Source organism: Tursiops truncatus, chromosome 19 (genome assembly GCF_011762595.2).
Source record: "Tursiops truncatus isolate mTurTru1 chromosome 19, mTurTru1.mat.Y, whole genome shotgun sequence".
Classification (NCBI taxonomy): Eukaryota; Metazoa; Chordata; class Mammalia; order Artiodactyla; family Delphinidae; genus Tursiops; species Tursiops truncatus.
Window position 1 is genome coordinate 844,296 of NC_047052.1, and position 19,028 is coordinate 863,323.

At 59.8% G+C, this 19,028-nt stretch overlaps 1 protein-coding gene across 2 annotated transcripts in view; it reads left to right on the top strand.

Moving 5' to 3' along the window:
• The window catches only part of CBFA2T3 (CBFA2/RUNX1 partner transcriptional co-repressor 3), an 84,123-nt gene that overhangs the window by 14,113 nt on the left and 50,982 nt on the right, over positions 1 to 19,028 (top strand). The window contains exon 1 of one of the 2 annotated variants that reach the window (XM_073795720.1): positions 14,877 to 15,351. The exons of the other annotated variant lie outside the window; for it this stretch is intronic. The gene's annotated coding sequence lies outside the window, so the exon portion shown is untranslated. Of the gene's footprint in view, positions 1 to 14,876; positions 15,352 to 19,028 lie in introns of those variants that run through there. 2 annotated transcript variants of the gene reach the window in all.

Here is a 19,028-nt window from a genome sequence, read left to right on the forward strand (position 1 = left end):
TGTCACAGGCCTGTTAGGAAGACCCTGGCCACAGCAGAGCAGCCTGCCCGCCGCACTGGCCAGGGCTTGGGGGGCCGGAAGGCTCTTGGTTCTCTTTCGTTGGAGGACAGAACCCCTCTTCTTTCTGCAGGTACTGCTGCAAGCCAACTGCCCCCCTCACGGTGAGAGATGGGGACCCCTCCAACCTCTGTGCGGGGGCCGGGCCTCGACTCCAGTCCTGCTGCCGCCCCCACCTCACCTCCTGCCGGCTCCCTGCCCGGGGGCCCGAGCTGTACTTTCTGGATCATCAGGGGGCTGTCCTCTCCAGGGTCTGCGGTTCTCCTGGCCGTTCCCCCCAGAACAGAGCATGGCGCATCAGGTGCTGGAGAAACGTCAGCTGAGAGAGAGAATCTGGAGAATGGCTGAGTGGCTAGAAGCTTGGAGGAACCCTGGAAACATACTCACTGAAAGAAGCCGGACCCAAAAGGCCGTGTATTATACGACGCCACTCATACGAAAGGTCCCCAAGAGGCCACTCCACAGGGATGGACAGCAGATTCGGGGTTGCCAGGGGCTGGGGCAGGGGCCGTGCTTCCCGTCGTAACATCAGGCTCTTTGGACGCCTGCACTGGGGGGTGCCAAGCGCCCCCAGGACCAAAGGAGATGCAGAGAGTAACGACGCTCCTTGGGACCCAGTGAACGCCAGCGCTGACACGTGGGTCCTGGGAACCTGGACACGTTGCAGTCCTTTCACGTGGACGTTTGGGTGATTGGCCCACTGGCTGGCCTGGCTGCAGGGCACCCAGGTGCCTGCACCCCTCACAGCTTGCGGCAGGAGTGGCTAATCAATTGCTGCGCCTTTCTGCTGAGCGCAGAGGAGACCTCAGCATCCTTCACAGCACGGTGCTCCTGGGGCCAGTCCTGGCCGGCGGTCGCACACTGTCCATGGGGAGCTACTGTCCCCCATCCCCGGCTGGTACTTTTGTCAAATGGAATTAAAATGTCACGACGGCATCCAACTGGAGCAGAAGCTTCCACCACCACCGAGCGTCGCTTTCTGCACGACTCTTGTCTTTGGACCACTCTTAGCTCGATTGCTTTGTCCTGGGCGGCGAGTCACGTGGCTCTTCTGAGTCTCCTTTGTGCATCGTTAAAGCAGGGTTTAGGAAGCCCTAGAGGCCCCGGAGAAGGAGGACACAGCCTGTGCTCCACCGCTTGCTCAGGACGAGACCTCGGACGAGATGTGCAACCTCTCTAGGTTCTGTTACTTCATCCATGAAAGTTCACATTTCAGATAAACAATATTTTAGTATAAGTATGTCCCAAATACTGCCTGGGACACACTCGTACGGAAAATTATTCACTGCTTATCTGAAATTGAAATTTAAGCGAGCATCTGTATTTTTGTTTCCTAAGTCTGGCAACCCCATCCATGAAGGATTCGAACCCTGTCTCCAAACGGATTGTGTTCAGCTGCGAATAGCAGGAAACCTAACAGCAGTAGGACAGCGTTTGTATGTCTTTGTCCTCGTAGCAGAAACTCAGAGGCAGGCCGTGGAGGCTGGTCAGCCGTCCGGGACACAGGCTAGTTTACTCTTTCTATCCTACCTCCTCTTACTTGTGGCTTCCTAGCTGCAAAGTGGCTGTGGCACTTCCAGGCATCACATCTGCCTCCCGAGCAGGAAGAAAGAGGAAAAGAGAAGGTGCAGAGGACAAAAACTGGACCAGCCCCTTCTTATAAAGAAAGCAAGGCTTCTGTAGACGCCCCAGTCGGCAGACTCCTGGTTACGCCCAGGATGGGGGGTCCGGTCCCCACCTCTGAAGCTCCTTCCCAAACCAGGACTTTCTGGCTTCTAATTTCACAACTTCTCTGCTGTTTTCAAAAAAGCGCCCAAGGTCCATCCACCCGGCCACGGCCCCATGGGGCCATTTCACAAGTGACCATCCCCGCTGAACTTGGAGGGGGAGGGGGAGACCGCACTGTCCAAAACCCGGGCTGGGAAATCACTGCTCTCCTGCCTTGTCTGCAGGGCCTCCTGAGCTCAGGCGGTGTGAGCTGGGACGGGGACCCGAAGGGTCTGCTCTCATGTCTGAAGGCATCTATCCCTCCGAGGGGCCAACGGGCTCATCTTCGCAGGAAATTGACTGGTCTTTTTATTTTATTTTAATTTTTTTTAAGTCTTTATTGAATTTACAATATTGCTTCTGTTTTATGTTTTTTGGTTTTTTGGCCATAAAACATGTGGGATCCTAGCTCCCTGACCAGGGATCAAACCTGTACCCTCCGCAGTGGAAGGTGAAGTCTTAACCATTGAACCACCAGGGAAGTCCCTTGACTGGTCTTTTTAAACAAAGATCCAGCCTTTCCCCACCAGGGTCCTGGACACCAGCGTTTCCCTCTCCCCATTTTCTCTCCATCACTTTTCCAAGCAGCTGGGAGGAAAGAGGAGACTCCGAACATCCCTAGGACCCTTCTCCCCTAGTCCCCTCTCCTGCTCTCAGTTTCCCTCCGTCTTGCTCCCCGTCCTGGCCTCTGCCGGTCACAGCCTCGTGTCCACCGACTTCCAGAGCATCTCTCCTGCGCCTGAGCTAGACAGGGGCAGCATGTCCACGCTCCTCCTGCCTCTGTCCTCACCTTCCCTTCGAGACCTCTGGGCCCCTGGAGCTGGGGGCTGCCGTCCCATGACGACCCCCCCCAGGGGACTGCCCCAGCCCACGAGCCTCCCCTCAGGCCCCTCCGCACAAACCCACGTCACTGCCAGGGTGGCTCTGAGCCCGCTGCCCCGAAGGGGAGGCGGCCGTACCCCTCAGAGCCCGTCAGTGGTCACAGCACCTGCTGTGTGCCCTTGACGCCCTGCACAGAGCCTCTCCCCACCCCCTTTATCAATGGGGAAGGGTGGGCCCCCCTCGTGCTCTGGTCCTCCAGGGCCTGCTGGAACTCAGACGCCAGGAGGACCTCGTGTCCCCAGCCCTGGGTGCTGCCGGGAGCAGCTCTCAGCTCACAAATGAGCACCTGGCGGGGCCGGGGGTGGTGGGGCTCAGAGAGGAGCCCAGTGGGCCCGGGGGTCTGCAGGGCCCCTCCAAGGGCAGCAGCAGGCTGTGAGACCCCCCGCACTGGGCTCTCCGCCTGCCCCAGGCCTTGGTCTCTGATCTGGGGTTGGAACTTCTCCCTCTCCTCTCGCGGGCTCCTTCCACCAGAGTGCGTGATGCCTAAGGGCACTGGAAACATGAGCGTCTCCACGTCAGAATCCTTTCTTTGCCGCCTCCGCCGCCTCACCCTGACGTCCCCCAAATAAAACTTCTCCTTTCCCTCCGCGAGCAGATCAGTTCCCCATTCGCCGTGACCACACCACCCTCAACTTCTGCCCGGAGTTTCAGGTTCTGAGAGTTATTTTAGGTCTTCCTCCTACGTGCCTGCCTCTCCGGACAGCCCGGCCGCACTGACCTGCCTTCCCCGAGCCTCCAGACCCACGGCGGCCTGGCCGAGGGGGCTCGGCCCCCGCCCTCCGCCCTCCGCCGGCCCCTTGTCCCTAGGAGCCGGGGCGGTGCGTGCTGTTCAGAAGGTGCCTCAGTTCTGGGTCTGCTTTGATTTTAAAACAGCTTTCTTGAGATAACTCACAGAGCATACAATTCACTCATGTAACATGTCCAATTTCAGTGGTTTTTAGTCTGTTCACAGAGCTGTGCAACCGTCATCACCGCCTAATTTTAGAACACGTTCATCTCTCCTAAAGGAAACCCTGTGCCCCTTAGCAGTCCCACCCCACCCTGCCCTGGTCTCTTCCTGTCTCCTGGACCTGCCAGCTCCGGCTGGTTCACGTAAGTGGGATCGTGTGAAACGCAGCCTTTGTGTCTGGCCTCTTACTCAGCGTGATGTTTTCAAGGCGCATCCACGTTGTGGCACGAATTAAGACCTCATTTCTCTTTCTGGCGAATCATATTGCATCGTTTGGACTGTGAGGCAGCCTGGGGGAAACCCAGCCCCACCACCTACACGCTGTGGGTCTCAGCGAGTGACCGCCCCTCCCTGGGCCTCGGCCTGGATGAGGACAGCCGCCTGGGCCTGGCGTGAGGCTTCCATGGGGGACCTGGGTGCAGTGCCCTGCGCGGGCAGGAGGTGACTGTCACCTTCTCCATCGTCCTCCCCACCGCAAGCGTCCGTGTTCCTCGCACAGCACCGCGTTCAGATCCTGCCCATGTCCTCAGCACCCTCCCTGTCACCCTACCGTGTCCAGACACGAGGGTGTGGGTGGGAGGGCGGCCGTTTCTGGAGCTCTGCCAACCCTGAACAGGGGTGTCAAGAGCGGGCTGTGGGTGGCGCGTCTGGGAAGGACTGGGGGGCACCGGTCAGCGCCCCGCATGCTTCCTTGGGCGGCTCATCAGCCCCCAGCTAGCGTGGCCCCGCACGGAAGTGCAGCTGCAGTGGTACATCCTCTGGCGTGGGTCTGTCTTCTGTGCAAGCCGGGGTTGCATCTCTTACACAAGAGGAAGGGGCGGGGCTGACTTTGCGGGACCAGGCGTGGCCACCTTTGTCTTACGGCTGCCCAGGCAGGCAGGGAGGAGGGGACGATGTCCCCTAGTATCTGTCAAGAGAGCACAGCTCTCCCGTGGCACCAGGGCAGACCTGGCTCTTTCTCCGTCCAGCCTCAGAGCTGCTCCCGGACCAGCCCCGAGTGGCCACACCCCTGCTGGGCGGGCTCCCTGCCCCCAAACAAGCCAGGCATCTTGGCAGGAAAAGGTCCCTGGGGGTCACGTCCCACTTTGGACCCCCGCAGTCCCAGAACTGAGAAGGGCCCCCTCTCTGAGGCTCCGTCCGTTTCCCTGTCTGTGAAATTATTGGGCGGCCTGGTGAGCTCCGAGGCCTGTTCACCTGTATGTCCCGCCTCCCAGCCTCCCCTCCCAGGCAGCGAGGGCTTTCTCTGTGCCCTCTGTTGAGGGTCATGGGCTGAGGATGCGGAGGGTGCCCCCGGCCACACTGTGGACACATTGAGGGACAGGGAGGACAAAAGGGGATCCAGGGAGCCTGGTGGGGGGACCCTAGGACCCACCTTCCCCGCCTGGTGCCTCATCCTCTTTTAGTGCCCCTGGGCGCGGGGTGGGGGTGGGGAGGACGGTGTTCGAGGAATATTTGAGGCACAAACGAGGAGCAGGTGGGGTTTTCTTTGTGGGTGAGGATGGCCCTCCATCAGCCACTCATTCTCGAGCAGACACAGTAAAGCAGTCTCTGCAGAGCCTGTGTGTGGGTCCTGGACACTTGTACCCCAGGACAGGTGGGGGCAGGAAGCCATGGCCATGCATGAAGGGGTCTCCTACCTCCTGGGACACGTGTGCAGCTGTGATGGGGCCATGATGCGGGTGCAGGAGGGCATCTCCCCCAGATTCGGGGAGGGCAGTATGGGAAGGCCTCTTGACAGATTCCTGAGGTGGAGAGGGGCTTAGGGCAGGAGTTTCCAGGTAGGAAACATGTACCTGAGGGGCAGACTTTTTCTCAGGCGGGAGTGACAGCACCAGATCTGTCTTGCCGGGTGCTCTGCAGGTCCCCGGAGGAGAAGGCCTGGGGGTGCCCCTGCTCCAGGGATAATAAACGGCCCGTCAGAGTGGGAGATGCATGTGGGCTTGGGATGGTCCATCTGGGCCTGCCCTGGTTGTGGCGCCGCAGCAGGCAGGCTGTTCTCATCTTTTCACGCACAGAGCTCGGCTGCCCACAGCTGCTCCAGGCCGAGTTCCCCGTGTGCACGGAGGAGTTGCCGGGGTATGTAGTCAGGGTACTGTGCTTGCAGGTGATAGAAACCCTGCCCTGGAGCTCAGGAAGGACCCTGATGTGTTGGTTCAAGTAACAGGCTCCAGGAAGGATAGGGTGGGACTGGCTTCAGGGACCCTGGTCCAGCCAGCACATGCTCAGGGCAGGCCCTCTCCACCTCTCAGAGCAGACGGCCCCAAGCAGCTCTGGGGGCACCTCCTGAGCAGAGCAAAAAGAAAGCTCCCCTTCTCTGGTCCAGTTCAAAAAATTCCAGGGAAGGATTGTGATTGGTCCAGCCGGGTCACACGCCCTCCTCGTGGCCCAATAAGTGCTGCCCCCAGGCTTCCGAGCCGGATGCCACCCTGGTGCCAGGGAGCAGCCTGTGACCGGAGCCGGGACTGAGAAGCCACAGGCCTGGCACCAGAGCAGCTACCCTGATCGTGCACTGCAAGTGCACTTTAAAAACTAACTGCTATCTTCCCTTACTTAAGAAAGCAAAAATAAAATGATAAATCCAAACATGCAGATAAGAGAAAGGAAGGTGAAGATAAAATAAAATGAGGATAATGAAACCTCCCAGAGAGTTGCATGAAGCTTAAATGAGGTCATGCAGCCACTCAACAAATACTCATTGAGAGTGTAGGCCACCTGAGGCCCTGGGGACTCGGTGGTGAACAGACAGACCTGCCCTGCCCCGGGGGAGGGAGATTAGGGAACAGGTAAACCACAGGTAAACACGCTGTATGTGCAATGACGGAAAGACAGGCGCCTCGTGAGCTCACAGGAGGGCCGGAGTGTTCCCTATGGAGGGTGGGCCTGGGTACAGGCGCTGAGAGGGGGCAGCAGGTGGGCTGTGACACCAGCGGCGCCCCAGCGCAGGGCGGATGCCCCACTACAGTGACCGCCACTATCGTTTTATTATCACCAGAACCTAGGAAATGGATCTAGTGCTCAGGGGAAGTTTTGCAGGAAAACCCTGAAAGTGTAGGCAATTATTACGTGCACACATCCTTTGCCCATTTTTACTCTGTATGTCTGTATTCTCCACTCCTTTGTGGCAATTTTCGCATATGGCGCCACAGTCCTTTGTTACACCCCCTGCTCCCACCTCCACACCCCCGTTCTCTACTCTCCACCTGCCAACAGAGCATGAGGTACCCCACGGTCCCTTCCTTAGGTATTTAGTGTTCACCCAGCTACGTCTTTGGGGTGGGCTTTGTGCCACTTCTGACGTTCACTGTTGCACTGTGATGTTTAAGAAGGAAACACGTAAGGATGTAAGAAGCATCCTCTGGTAGATGAACCTGAGCGTAGGAACTGCTGGGTCTGTTTACAGCTCTCAGCAACTACTGCTGAAATGCGCCGCGGGGAAACGTCACTCGGCCTGTGTACCAGCACCCTCACCCACACTGGACATCTTCACTTTTAAGTGTGGCCATTTCTCCAGGTGGGGAGCATATGTGGCTTTTTAGCCCACGGTCCTGTGATCACCAGTGAGGGTCCGTGTTTCCCACAGCCTTGGAGTCTAGGGCACTTAGGTGAGTGAAAGTCTGTGGAAACCTTCCTTTCCTGACTTCACCGAGAATCCCTCAGAGAACTGGGTGCAGGGAGCAAACTGCTGCTGTGACCATGTCCGGTCCCCACGGGCACTGTGCCTGCACTGCCGCAGCTCTGCCACCCCGGGCCCTGAGCAACATCTGAGTCTTCCTGGGCCTCCCAGCAGCGCCCAGCCCTCGAGAGCCGCCGCCTTGGTTCCTCCCTGCAATCTGGAAGGCAGATGGGCCGCCCTTCCGCGGCCTCCTTTCCTGTGACCATCACCCAAGGCGTGGACAGGCTGGTAGATGGATGGGCCAGGAGGTGGCAGGGTGTGACCGGCCAGATTGCAGGGCGGAAGCGAGCAGCGTAGGGCTGGCAGCGCCGTGCAGCTAAGGGGCGCCCGGGCTGGGGTGCTGGGAGAACCTCTGGGACCCCCGGCGCCACCACCCTCTGTGGGTTCTTGGTCTCTCTGGGCCTGCGTTTCCTCATCTGCAGGAAGGTGGATCATTACCTGCCCCGGGGTTGTTCCGGGGTTTGGATGAGAGCGTGTCTGAAGCACCTAGCACCGCCCCTGCGCAGGTGGGACGCCAGGTGGCTGCTCCCCCGCCACAGGAGAGCTCCTTTGAGAACACCTGGCCGGGGCTGCATTTGGCCCAGCCTGGAACTGGGATTTTAGCTGCCTGGCTTTGCACACAGGATATTTAACGGCTTTGCCCAGAGAACTTGACTTCACAATTCTCACAACGTGACCGTCATCCCGATTCCTGACAAAGCTTCGGTGCGGGTAAAAACAAATGACCTGGAGTCAAGGCTTGGGAGCCCCCAGAAGCATGTCCCAGGACTCCAGGATTCTGAGGAGCCCTGGGCCAGGTGGAGGGAGCCCCACGGAGGGATAGGGAGTCCAGCCTGGCGGCTCTGTCCAGGCTCTGCCTAGCTGGCCGCTGTCCTGGCGCTCCGCCCAGATCCTCAGTCCCTACTCGGGCCGCGCCCACACCCACACCCCGCCCACTCCCAGCCCCGCCCATATTCTTAATCCCCACCCACGCCCCTAGTCCCCTCCCACTCCCATGCCGCGCCCACATGCCGTTGCCCCCACTTCCGGGCGCACCTGCTGGCTCGCGACCGCCAGCCCCCCGCTACTCTCACCTGTGTTCCCCCGGCACCACCGCCACCGCAGGGGAGGACGCAGGCGGGGAGCGAGGGTCCCTGGAGCAGCCCCACCGGAAGGGACAGGAGCTGCTGCATGAATCCGTGTCCTCCCGCCTCTCCAGCCCTGGGTGGACGGTGGCTTTTGCTGGTTCCCTCCCTCCGGGTCTCACTTCCACTCCACTGCCCCGCCTTCTGGCCTTGACCGAACTCTGGGAGGACCAAATAAGACAGTGCCGGCCACTTGTTCACATCCTGCCCCAGAACAAAGCATTTCCCAGAGGCTGTTTCCCATTCCCAGAATCCAGGTAGGAAGTTCAGCCTGCCCACCTGCCGGGCTGACTCCACCTGAAGGGCTGGCCTGAGCACCAGGGGGAGTCTGCCTGTGAGTGACCTGAGTCATGATTTGGGGTCCTGTTTCCCACAAAGCGGCCTTACCCTCCCCAGAATCACGTGGAGGAAAGGGCAGAGTGATGACTGTGTAATGCAGGCTCCTGGGCCTCCCAGCCCTTCTAATCCCATCTCAGGGGAAGGAGCCAGGCAGTGCCCGGCTGTGGAGCCCGACCCCAAAGGAGAAATCAGTAATGGCAATCCCGTCTTTATTTAAAGTTTTGATACTTTGCTCGTATGGATTTCTGTCGTTTATTCTAGTATTTTAAAACATTGGGTTAAAATGGGATTTCTCTTGTATACCGAGGGTTTCTGTGCCTCAGTACTTGCCAGGTCCCCATCCCAGCAGCCTTCGTTTTCACAATCGCTCCAGGTGATTCTGATGTATATTAAATTTGAGCTCCTCTGCATCAAGAGTGATAATTAATAACCTGCAGCCGCCCGCAGACGGCTGAGATCAAGAGCCTCTGGAAAGGAAGGCATATAGTTAGAATGCTTCGGGTTGCAAGAAACAGACTCAGCTGAAACCAGCTCGAACAATAGGAAATGTACTATTGAACCAGCAGTTCCATAAGCATGGTGGGTTTCATGGTGGGTTTCAGGAAGCATGGTGGGATTCAGCAGCTCAACAATGCTCTGAGGGGCCCCCATCCTTTCCGTCCATCTCCCCCCGCCCCGCCCCGCATCAGCGTCATCCTCAGGGTGCTGGCCATGGGGTAGCAACAGGAGCAAGGACACAGGAGCTTCCTCTAGGCACGTGGGAGCCAGAAAATTCTCCAGAACCCCCTCTCCGCACATCCCACTGGCTGGAGTGGGATCACATGCCCACTTCTGAGCCAAGAATGAGCCACTTTCTGAACCTGCAGATGGACTGTGGCTGGCTGGGCAGGGTCCAGGGCTGAGCGGTACCCTGGAGCAGCTCTCGCGGGGATGTTTAGAATGGAGACCTACACCAAGTGGTGGCTGAGCCGGTGAGGAGGAAGAGGGGCGAGTGAGGGGTGGGTGGGGGGCCAGTGGCCCAGGAAGGCAGGCTTCCCCGTAGACACACCAAGAAGGTATCTCAGAGCTGGTTGACAGGGCCCCTTGGTGACAGGCAGAGCTGCCTTTGTGAGGACAAAGGAAGGCACTTCTGCCCCCAGTGCAGCCGCACCTGCCTTCCCTGCCTGCCCTCTGGGGCAGTGTACTCCCTGCACAATCTTACTCTGCAGCCCTGAAGCCAGGTGGACAGGGTGACCTCACGGACCTCCCGCTCAGCCCTGCTAGAGTGTCTCTGCCTGGGGCTCTGGGTGGGCCTCCCCTTCTGCAGGAGGAGCCATCCCTGGATCGGGGTGGGAGGACCAGTCTTGTGTGAGGGGCCGGGGGGAACAAAGAGATGCCCCCAGGGCTGGGGGGGCTTCACACTGGAGCCCAGGACTCTCTCTGCTCAGGCTTCTTTCCCTGCCTTCGTGGTTGACTCAAAGCCCCAGACTCTGATGCCCACAGGTGGCTGATGGCCAGGGCAGGATGCCGCCCACCTGGGCCCGGGTGCAGCCCCTTTTCCCAGCTTCCTCTGCGTAGTCATCCCTCTCTCACTTACCACAAAAAGGCCGGTGTCTCCCTGCTGGGCCCCCCACGATGCCTCCTCTCCGCCTCCCCACTTGCAGCAAACACAGTTTCTTGCAGTTCGGGCCATTTCCAGTCTTTGCCACAAAACTGAAGGAGGCCTATGGACTTGGCAACTGACAGTCCTTAAAAATCGCTCTTGTGACTGGTCACCCCGGGGTTCGGGGCACAAAACTGATGGAAGGAGGCCACGGTGGTACCACTAGGGCACATCAGCCTCTGATCCTGATCTATTTACTTGTGTGATTGGGGTTTCTCACACTTTCACATTAAAAACCCACGACAGGAATGGGATTAATGTGGAACTTTGTCTTTTCCTGGCAATAAGTAATATGGATGGAAGGATACACAAACTACTCCACAAAATCTGTCCATCCCTCTTTTTAGGAGAGATATTTCTAATAAAAATTTACCTTTTATGTTTAATAATTCTCAACATGTGTAATAAATCTGCACGGTTTGTATCAGCTGCATATTACCAGTAATTATAATGATAACCCAATCCAGATGGCAAACTGGAACACGCGAGAATGTTTAAAATCTTGTCATTCCAACGTTTTTACATAGTTCTGTGTGATAGCGGCATCTAAACACGTTAGGACAAAATTCTATTGGGTGGAATGGAAATATACGGAGAGGGGGGAAGGAGCTGTGTGAAAATTCAGGTGTCAGAGAGGAGGCTTTATAGACATATATTTTTTTAAAGATTTATTATTTATTTTTCGCTGTGTTGGGTCTTAGTTGCAGCACGCGGGATCTTTGTTGAGGCACGTGGGCTCTTTCGCTGCAGTGCGTGGGCTTCTCCGCGTGGGCTCTAGTCGAGGCACGCGAGCTCAGTAGTTGTGGTGTGCGGGCTCAGTTGCTCCACGGCATGTGGGATCTTCCCTGACCACGGATCGAACCCGCGCCCCCTGCATTGGAAGGCAGATTCTTTACCACTAGACCCCCAGGGAAGTCCCTATATATTTTAGATAACAGTTCTTTATCAGGTATGTGTCTTGCAAACATCTTCTCCCATTCTGTGGCTTGTCTTTTCATTCTCTTAATAGTGTCTTTCACAGAGCAGAAGTTTTTAAATTTTAATGAAGTCCACTTATCCAATTTTTCTTTCAAGGATCAGGCTTTTGGTGTTGTATCTAAAAGCTCATTGTGTCAGCTAGGGAGCTGGTGAAAATTCAGATGTTAAGAGTTCGTGCGCGTATTTTTAAGTGGACAGTGATGCCTATCGAAACGCTATCACTTCTAGCCCATCAGCCACCCTTTTATTTCGAAATATTCATATTTAACACTATGTCAGATTTTATACTCTTGGAAGCTAATTTAAACTTCTGCTGAAGATTTTTACATATAACAGATACGTGTTTGAGGAAGTCCACCATCACTCAGAATTATTGTTTTTTAATATTTATTTAGGCTGCACCAGCTCTTAGTTGCAGCACGCAGACTCTTAGTTGCGATATGCATACAGGATCTAGTTCCCTAACCAGAGATCGAACCCAGGCCCCCTGCATTGGGAGTGCGGGGTCTTACCCACTGGACAGGGAAGTCCCTCAGCATTATTTTTAAAGACAAGTGGTCTGCAGTGGCTGGTGGTCTGCACGCCCAGGCCAAGTTGGCCTGGTGGGACTCCAGCTCCGCCAAAGACCCAGGGGTTGTTCCTGGGCCATCTCCAGAGTGAGAAACCAGCCCACGGGAGGCAAAAGGGAGCCCAAAGTGTAGCGGCAGCGTGGGCATTCAGCCTCCACCCGTGTGGGTCTGTGTGGCCATGCAGCCAGTCGGAGCCTCAGTCCCTCCACCTGTAAAATGGGGGTTCCAGTAGCCTCTGCCTGGCAGATAGGTGAGAACTAAGTGGGAAAATGCAGAGCTTGTGCTCAGCTCAGTGCCTGCCCCCAGCAAGCCCTCCTCAATGTGGCAGCTCCTGCAGTGACTCACCATGACTGTGATGTGGCCAGACTGGCCTGGCTGTCCGTCTGACCCAGTCACCACAGGCCTCAGTCCTCCCAGGTGGGGACACGGGAGCCTTTGGACTGGCTCGGGACCTGAGCGTGGTCTCTAATGATTGCAGTTTTATTCTTGGTGTTTTGGGATCTGTCACGTCTCCAGTGGTGTTCAGCACCCTGTTTAAATCAGTGACAATGCAACTGATAATCTTTTAAATATTTATCTATCTATCTATTTACGTGGCTGCACTGGGTCTTAGCTGTGGCATGCGTGCAGGATCCAGTTCCCCGACCAGGGATCGAACCCTGGTCCCGTGCATTGGGAGCGCGGAGTCTCACCCACTGGACCACCAGGGAAGCTCCTGCAATTGCTAATTTAACACAAAGAACTGACAACGATGTGCTGTTTGTAGGGGTCAAGGTGCAGCAGAGCCCAGGCTGGACCCAGCTTCTGCTAATGCTCTGTGAGAATCTGGTGCCTGTCCGTCAGTCCACCTGTCCGTCGGCCTGGCCGAAAGCCCCTGAGGCTGGCTTCAGGCTGTCTGTTCGATGCTCAATGCTCCACCTGGCCCACTGGTGGCATGTTAACATATCTGAAACCTAGAGGCATCTTAGGCTTACAACGGCGAGAGTGTTCTCTTTTCTTAGTGGCACTTAAAATGATGGTGCGTCTTAAAATGTATGGCGCCTCAGAGCCCACGAAGTAAGGGAGCCGGTGTGAATAAACGCCGATGTATGAAGTCCGGTCACGAAGTAAGGGAGCCGGTGTGAATAAACGCCGATGTATGAAGTCTGGTCATGAAGTAAGGGAGCCGGTGTGAATAAACGCCGATGTATGAAGTCTGGAACACTTGCTTTTAAATCCACGTTCTTCTGTGACACGGGTTCAGGACCCTTTGCTCTTCCCCCAGGACAGGAGGGGTCCACACCTGATCACACTCTGAAAGCCAGGGGATGGGAGATGCCAGACATTTGTGTTCCAAGTAATCCTTCACCACACCCCTCATTTCCACAAGGACAGAGGCCCAGGAGGTCGAGGGACTGGGAGGCCACATGGCTAGTTGGTGACCCAGCTGACAGACCCCGGAGCAGTGCCTCTGGGGGTGGCAACCAGGATGGGACGGTGGTGCCCCGCCCCGAGCCTTGCACTGTGTTCCCACCAGCTTCCTCTGCCTAGCTCGCCCCGGTGGGCAGGGCTCAGTCAAGAAGAAGGATATTTTTTGGCACATTGCTGTATTTTTGTACTTGGGAATTGGGGACCTTGGAACTTCGCATGCAGATTTATGCCAAATGAGATGCAAACCAGGGCTGTAGTGTTCTGAAGTTCTGGCTCCTCTGTCTCCTAAGACCGTGACCTTGGGACCCCAGCTTGTCTCTAAGAAACAGCCTGTGTCTGTTGGAGGAAGAAGAAAGGGAAAAGGCACCGATTTTGCTAGAATGTACTAACCGGGCAAACGCACCAGATATGCCGCAAAGCACTTTAGGGAAAGAGGCAAAGTGGGCGCGGGTAGGGAGGTAGGGCGAGGGCTGCAGGCAAGGAGAAGCGGGGCGCACAGAGGCCAGGGCAGCGGCTTGGGTGTTCCTGCAGGGTGACATTAAACGAATGGGACGCAGATAAATGCAGAGCACACGCAAACGCCCCAGGCCAGAAGCTGTGAGCGGGAATCCTGCGCCCCCCGCACTCCGCTCCGTAACTCGGTCAGCGTGGGGCAGAGGCCACCAGGGCGCGCGGTGCGGGGCGCGGCGAGAGGGCGCCCCCTGCCGGCTGAGCGCGGAGGCGGCCCCGGCCCGGCCCGGCCCACGCGGCAGGCGGCAGGCGGCAGGCGGCAGGCGGCAGGCGGCGGGCGGGGGGGCGCGGCGGCCGGAGGAGGGACGCCTGCCGCTCGCCTCCCGCCGGGACGCCAGACGCTGCGGCTGTAAAACTGCGAGGCGGGCGCCCGCCGACTGCTCCGAGGTGGGTGTGCGCGGCGGCGCTCTCAGCTCCAGGCCCCCACCCGCCCGCCCAGGGCGCGGCCTGCGGAGGCGGAGGCGGCGGCGGGGGTGGGCGCGGGCGAGGGGCCCGCCGAGCGCGCCACTCGAGCTCCCTGCACGGCACCCTCACGGCTATCCCCACGTCAGCCCGCGCTCCCGGCCCACGGCACCCACACTGCCACCCCCGCGGCACCCCCACCACGACATCCCGCGCTCCCACACTCTCCGCGCTCCTCGCTTCGCGGCACCCTGCGCTCCCCTCACGGACATCCCTCCCTACTGAGCGGCGCGCGTCTCTCTCTCCACAGCAGCCGCTCTCCCACCCCGGCACCCCGCGCACCCGCATTCCGCCCGCGCAGCCCCCACACTCGCACCCGCGCTCCCGGCCGCCGGCTGCGCCCTAGAGCTTGCGGCCCCCAAGGCTGGCCCGCGCCCTCGGCCGAGTTCTCAGGACGCGCCCCGGGGTCCGCGGCTGCCCGAGTGGCTGGGACGGCGGGGGCGGCCCTCGGCGTTGGGCGGCGGCGGGCGGAGCCACTCTCCCGCGCCGACCCCGCACGGAGCCCGGCGCCCCGGGGCGGAGCTGAGCGCGATGGGCGCCGAGCGGGAGGCAGGTGGCGCAGCGGCGGCGGCGGCGGCGACGAGGGGCAGGAGGCGGAGGCGGGGCGCGCGGGGCGGGGGCCGCGGGGCCCCGTGAGACGCTCGGGCGAGCGCGCGGCAGCCGGAGCCGGCGCCCGCGAGCCAAAGGCGCGGCGGCTGGAGCGGGCGCGGGCCGCGGAGGCCGGAGACCGCCCGGGGCGGCGTGCGCGCTTTGTTCCCGCGCGGGCGGCCGGCGGGCGGAGTGAGCGGCCCGGAACGCGACTGGGCATGGCCCGGGCAGCCGCCCTGCGCGCCCCGGCCCCGTCTCGCGCCTGAGCGCGGCCGGCGCGAGAAGACAGCGCGCGGTTTGCCCCCAAGTTACGGAGGCAGGGACCGAGTTCGAAAGAAAAGCCGCTTCAGGAGCCGGGTCGCGAGAGTGCAATCGCCTCCCGTCCGCCGGACCCCCGGACCGTAAGTGTCCCCGTCCGTCCGCGCGCTGCCGCGCTGTCACCCGACTCCGCCCGCGGCTGCTGTCCTAGGGTCTCCCTGCAGCCAGGCAGAGTGCGTGGGCCTCCCGAGGCCCCCCCTCCCCACTTTGCAAAGTTGGAGCCCACAGCGGGGTGGGGCCAGCCCAGTCAGCGCCCGCCCACTGACCACCCCCAAGGTGAGCGGGAGCTTGACCTGCTGGGGGTGTGGTCAGACCTAAGGTGGGACCTGCGTGCGGAAGGTGGGGAGTCCTGTGGCTTCCCCTGCGGTGCCCGCGCTTCCCGACAAAGAGGCCTCGGGCCATGTGACAGGGGACTGGTTGGGGGGCAGAGAGGGTGACCCTAGGACAGATGGAGGTGCCTGTGGCCAGGCTGGGGAGGGCCAGAGCTCCTTCTAGCCCCTCCCCCTCTTGTTTTGGTTCCTGGATATGCCTCCCAGCGCAGGAGCCGTTAAACATTTTTAGGCGTGAAGTCCTGGGGGTTGGGTCCTGCCCCACTCCCCGTGGCTGGGGAGAAGGTCTTGAACAGCAGCCGCTGGATCCTGACAGCTCCGGGGCCTCGGGCGCAGCCCCGTGGCAGCGATTCTGCTCACACGCTTTGGGAACCGTCCATCTGCATGTTGGGCAGGCTGGGAGCCAGGCTGTGGGAACGGCGGGGAGGGAGGTGTGAGCCGACGTGGAGGGACAGATGGCTGGAAATTCAGCCCTAGACGGGCTTACGTGGAGCAGAAGGCGGCGGGGCTGGTGGCAAGCCACACTCTGAGGCACCGGGCTCTGAACACACAGCCCCAGGCTGTTCCGCCTTCCGGCCCCTGGGAACTGCGTGTGTGCTCAGACCCCTGTAGGAGTGGAGACCCCTGCCAGTCCCCCCCCCCAGAATAACTGTATTCCCCACGATTTGGGCTGAGGCTGGCCGATCTCTGGCCTGTTACAGAGACCAGGGGGAAACATATTTCCTTTGAGAATAGAGATCTTGTGCTCCTGTGGGAGATGATCTGAGCAACCATCAGGCCCTGACTTTGACCAGCGGCCAGGACACCAAATCATTATGTCTAACTGGGCGTGTGTTTCCTCCCCTGGACCCAGAAACAGGAGGTTCCCAGGGCGGCCGCCTTCAGAGGACAGGGGCTGGCCGGGGACAGAGGGAGGGCAGCTATTCTGTGTCCCTCGTCGCTCTCCCAAGTTGCCGCAAGTTTTGAGAAACTTCTTGAGGTTGGGCCCCTGGGGGGGTTAGCTCTTGCCTGCCCTGGACGCCAGGAAGCCCCCCGCATCTTTTCAGGGGCAGGGGCAGGGCACACTCATAGAGGGCTGGCACTGTGATGGGCACTGGGGTCTCGCTGTGTCACCCCACCTCCCACCTTCTGTCCTCTGCATGGGGGTCCCAGGGAGGCAGGGGGTTCTGTTCTCTGTTCTGTGCAGCTGACAGCCGGGTCCCTAAAGAGCCTGGCTGCGTGGGGCTCTGTTGCCGGGCCACCCTCATGCGATGCGAGGGAAGAGGAGGGTAGGGGCGCTGAGCAGAGGAACAGATGTGGCGCCTGGGGCTCCCGAGAGCTAGGCGGACGCTGGGTGGGAGGGGATATCACATTAGGACCAATTTTCTGTCGGAATCCGGCTCTCTCTGGAGTTGCCTTGATCTGTGTGTGATGGGGGGGAAGGGACGTGGTACCCGGTTGCTCACAAGCCCACCCAGGGTCCCCGGGCTGGCGAGCTGGAGGATGTGGGGCGGACATCTTCCTCCAGGACCCTCTGGGGCTGCTCTGGGCCACCCACCAGCCCTTCCTCTGTCACCAGGTGATCCGCATAATGAGTTACCACCTCCAGGAAATCTCTCTGATTTGGGTCCACATATTTTCATTTCTGCGTAACTGGAAGAAATTAATTTTCCTTCCTACGTAAGGATCTGGAGACGCCGGCAGGCTGGGTCACTAATCCGCGAGATCCAAGCCCACGAGGCTGCTGTAGAGGGCGGCTTTGCGCACTGGGCTCCGGGCAGCAGGGGAGGGTGGTGTCGGGAGGCATCTCCCTGCCACCTGGAAGTGCCCTGGAGCTCTCGGCGCCCTCCCCCTTCCAGCCACTTGTCTGCCTCCTGCAGGACCTGCAGGGTGGCGGTTGAATTCAGTTCTTCTGAATTCCCTTGCCAGTCAGTGTGTGCACACGTGTGTGCTCAGAATCCGGAACGTGGGCGAGGTGAAGGGCTAGCACACAGTAGGTGCTTAATGAGCGGTGCTCTGGGGGCGGGAACTGGCTTTCCGTGGCCCAGCTCTCACTGTGTGTGGTCTGTCCTGCCGCCAGCACGAGTCAGCCTGGGGACCAGGCATGCCTTGCCCAGCGAGGCTCAGCGCTCACACTCACCGCCTGAGTCTGCGGGACAGCCTGCGGGGCGGTGGGACTTTCCCCGTTTCACAGACGCCCGCCCGGGGAGGTGTGGGCTGTCGATTCCATGAGGGGAGCCTGGGTGCCCCACCTCCACCCAGACAGCAGCCGCCTTGGCCTCCCTGTGTCTGTAGCCCTGGTCCCCGGCCCGCCTGTCAGGGTTCCTTCCACACCTGGGGGGGCTGGTGGTGACTGCTGGGTGCTAAGGGGGGGTTAACGCCCCAGATGTCGGAACCCTCACCTGGACACAGTCTCAGGCTCGTGGGGCACAGTTGTAACTGACATCCAGGGCACCACCTGGGGCTGGGGGCCACCTGGGATCAGGGCCGGGGAAGGTGAGCACCTCTGCCGTGTCTGGGTCACAGAGGCCCAAGGCCAGCCCCCTCCCCCGTGCCACCACCCTGGACAGGGGAGGGGTGGTCATTGTCACTCGAGGCCCTCTGGAAGCCACTGGACGTTGTCTGTTAGAACGCTCGCATCGCTGTTGGGCAGCTGGTGTCACCTCCCAGACCCGGGTGGGGCGGCCTGAACTCTAACTTGTAAACGTGGGAAAGTGGCCACTGTTGCATTTACTGGACCAAACTGGCTCTGGAAGGTGCTGTCACCCATCGCTGCATTGCTGGACAGGTAGTCGTCCAGGCAGGGGGTAGAGTGATCGTAACGCAGCACCAACAGCAGCTCACACCCCGATGGCAGGCTGTCTCCTCTCACGTGACCTCAGGACAACCCTGAAGTGGGCACCCTTGCTGTCCCATTCTCCAGACGGGGACATTGAGGCCGGGAGAGGTCCACCAGAGGGTGGACAGGCCCCTTGAGCTTTCCGCCAAGTTCCGACTCCGGAGGGCCAGTGTGGGGCCTGCAGGCATGCTTCCTTAGAGCCCCCCACAGATTCCCATGTCCCCCCACCTGGAGCCTCTGCGTCCGGCTGCGTCCGAGGGAGCGGCAGGAGGAGGCTGGTAGCTCGCGATTGGTGGGTGTCCGTCTGGGGTGTGGCCTCTGAGGGCCCAGGCTCGCGGGGAGGGGGGAGCTCAGAGGGGTGGGTTGGTAGAGGCTCCTTTTTTGCACGAGGTCACAGCTCCTAGAGGCGTGGGTGTCCGGGTCCAGGCCAGGCTGCGCGGGCACCACGCTGCGTGTTCTGAGGGTCAGGCTCCAAGACAGTTGGACAAACCTCCAAATCCTTTCTGGGCCTCATGCCCCCAGACTTCTGGGCAAAGAAGGAGCGGGCGTGCTTCTGCTGCCACGGTTCTGAGGCCGGAACCCTGCTCCGTGGGGGCCCAGATGAGGCAGTGCG